We start from the raw sequence: 3,503 nt of genomic DNA on the forward strand, positions 1-3,503 counted from the left end.
GTGTATATAGGGATGAGGATTGAATACAACTCATGGACGAATCATTTTAGAGTTTTTGCAAGCAACTTGCATTTGCAAGTGTTACCAGTTGAAAGCTACGCATACCAGATGCTAGCAACCTTATAGGGTCATCAGAAGGGAATGCGCACCGTTTCGTCGCCTTCTTTTCGACGGCATCCTTGCGCACCCTCCCCTTCCCCACCTCACTGAAAAGAGGCTCTGCTTGATAGATAAGCTGGTTACTGGGTTTCACTCAATATTCTCCTAGCCATTACTCATCGTTTTTTTTTAAACCAAATCCAGTGGTTTGCCTTTTTCCACTGTAGTCTGGATATCACTCATGACAATATTTGCTTTACGATATGTTAGGCTTGGCGATAGCAGTCGTTTCACCCTATGTCCAACGAATTCTCTTCATCCAACGTCGACTGGAAAATGCTTCGAAGGAAGTTTTTTAACGGTCGATCTTTCGAGCCAAGAGCGGCGTCCATGTTATTTTCACGAGGAACCATTAACTCCACTAGATTTATTACTTTCTTTCTTTCTGAACGAGGAAGAATCTTTGGCACCCTGGTAAATCTGCAGCCACCTTCCATTAGCCGTTCCACTTTTCATCGTGCACAGGAAATTTCTTCTTCAAACGGACCTGCTGTCCTGAACACACTAAGGTAATGAAATCTCTAGTTGGTTTCTTCAGTTGGATTTTGCCACTGCTGATGAGAGTAATCTAGTTCTTTGTAGCATTGAAGAGGACCGTAAGAACCAGCTTGTGTCTCCATGTATATCAGTTCAATGCCAATGAACAATTGGAAAGAATGTTTCAGCGTTCCAACTTTTCCACATCTTTTATCATTCTCTGATACGTTCCTTCTTATTGGGTTTGTAGACCATGGCAAGGCATCGTTGGACGACACATCTACGTATTCCTTTCATTGTGTTATCTGTCCTTGTGAGAGTATTGAATCAAATGAAACTCTCTTCTCTCTGTTTCCTTTGCTTTGAAGCTGTTGCCAAGAACAAATCTGTTTTCGTTCCGCATCATACTTGAAAACGGTCAGAACCGATCTGCGTCAAATCCAAGCCCCTTCCGATCAATTTGCGTGACGCCCACCATATCTCAGTGTGTAAGTGAAGACAAGACGTCATCAGTCTCTGCTTCTGCTTTCCACTTCCTGGCAGATTTTACATAGTGAATTTCGTCTGATTTCTATATTCTTCGACACCCTCGGCTGTACATTAGCTCTTGTCCTTCGTTAAAGCCTGAATAGGTGCACAGTGTACCACACGTCAGGTGACGAGGTGATCGCAGAGCAACGTGATATGAAGCGTTTGACTCGAGAACAAAATGCACCGCCCATTGCAGTTTTGCTTAATGATTTGAACCCGTGACTGTGCCGCCACGTTTATCAAAAGTGGTCACGAAAAGTGAGGATATAAACCGAACTGTAAGCACCATATTTTAAATTTCCCTGACAATGTTCTAGCGTATACATGCTTAACAAGTTTTTCTTTGACTGTTGGAATGCTCGCTCCTGCTATTTGAAATTTTACTTCTTTTGCACTTTCCTAAAAAATGCCAGACTACGCGAGTTTTTGCTCTGAATTGCATCCTTGACCACTTTATCAGCTCGTCTAGCCTCAAGAGAGCACTCTGCATGATTTGCATATCTATTGACAGAAGTGTCACGTCATCCATGAAGGCCTTCATAGGTGATTGTATATGGGCCATTTGTTTCGAAAAGTCTGTCGCTTTCAAAACCATCTCCATGACTAGGATAAACCACGTGACAGATATTGTGCAGTCAGTAGCAATGCCAATCTTCAGGCGGGGCCAATCTGTTGTAAAGTTACCATCTATAAGCCTCATCTTGGAACTGATATTGTATATCCTCTTTGGCAGCTAATATGGAAGAATTGCTGGAAATGAGACCAGTGGGCGAAGAAGTTTATATTTTGATTGTGTCGACCACACATACACGCGTGCGCAGAGGCATGGCTGTTATGTCTGAGCATTGCTGATCTACAAAGTAAATAACAACAGCATTAACAGAAGGTTCTACGTGCCAATTATGGTTTCACAACGTGATTGCTCATCCTGCTAAAAATAGCAGCTACATATCTCTTTACTCATATTTTATCGATGTAATTAAGGATAGGACATATTAAATAACAGTCCTACACGGCACTAAAACGAACATTAGGTGCGTTCAGTCAGTGCTGACCTAGGGTTAAGCAACAACAATAGCGATTGGTTCTAATTTAACCTGAAACATCCCTTCGTTATCACGCCGGGCAAAATGCTTAGCAGTATTTCGTTCGTCTTTACGTTCTGAGTTCAAATTCCGCCGATGTCCACTTTGCCTTTTATCATTTTGGAGTCGATAAGATAAATACTAGTTGAGCAATGGAGTCGATATAATCGACTAGTCCCGTCCCCTGAAATGACTGACCTTGTGCCAAAATTTGAAATCAATTAATCACAGTTTCTTGGAGTTCGAGAAAAACGGTGCTGCAATTTCTTGCTGAACAACCTGCACAAATCACCTGAAATGCATATGCTGTACATTAGCTCTTGTCCTTCGTTAAAGCATGAATAGGTGCACAGTGTACCACACGTCAGGTGACGAGGTGATCGCAGAGCAACGTGAGATGAAGCGTTTGACTCGAGAACAAAATGCACCGCCCAGTTTTGGAATCGACCTCGCGCTCCCGTGACCGTGATTGCAACACTCTAACCACTAAGACAAGTGTCCTCATTCAGAGACTTCTAATCTGTAGAGGAAGGAAACAAAATACTGTTAGAGAGTTAGAGGTAAATTGTTCCAATTGTATACACCATTCCATTGTCTGAAATGCATAAAGAGAATGATGAGGGATACCACTCGTATTTAAACTGGTAAATTCTTGATTCAAAAGAATGCAAGAATGAAAAGGAGAAGAAATATAGAAGAATTATAGAAGTAGAAATGAAGCAGAAACTGTATATTGCATGAAATTTAACAGGTGGATTTATTGATCAATCGAATGATTTTTTTTTTCACTTATTAGTGGGAAACACAAGCAGACTAATTTCAGTTTGGAAACAACGTAGGTTTTAAATCTCTCACAAACAGCTACTGAAACAGAAAGTATATTGGTAGATTAATAATAACGAAGTGTTTTGGTTGGCTATAGGCGCAAGTGTGGCAGTGTGATAAGAAGTTTAATTTCCAACCACATGGTTTCATGCTATGTTCCACTGTATGAGACCATGAAAATCATCAGCATACTTATCGTCATCGTCGCTGTTGTCGTCATCGTCGTCATCGTCGTCATCATCATCATCGTCTTAACGTCCACTTTTCCATTCTTGCATGGGTCGGACAGAGTTTAGTGAAGCGGTACACGCAGTACTTAGTGAAGCGGTGTCATCTTATATTCCTCGGGCCGACCAAAGCTTTGTGAGAGGATTCGGCAGACAGAAACTGAAAGAAACTCATCATATATATATATATATATATATA

This window comes from Octopus bimaculoides, chromosome 6 (assembly GCF_001194135.2).
Source record: "Octopus bimaculoides isolate UCB-OBI-ISO-001 chromosome 6, ASM119413v2, whole genome shotgun sequence".
Classification (NCBI taxonomy): domain Eukaryota; kingdom Metazoa; phylum Mollusca; class Cephalopoda; order Octopoda; family Octopodidae; genus Octopus; species Octopus bimaculoides.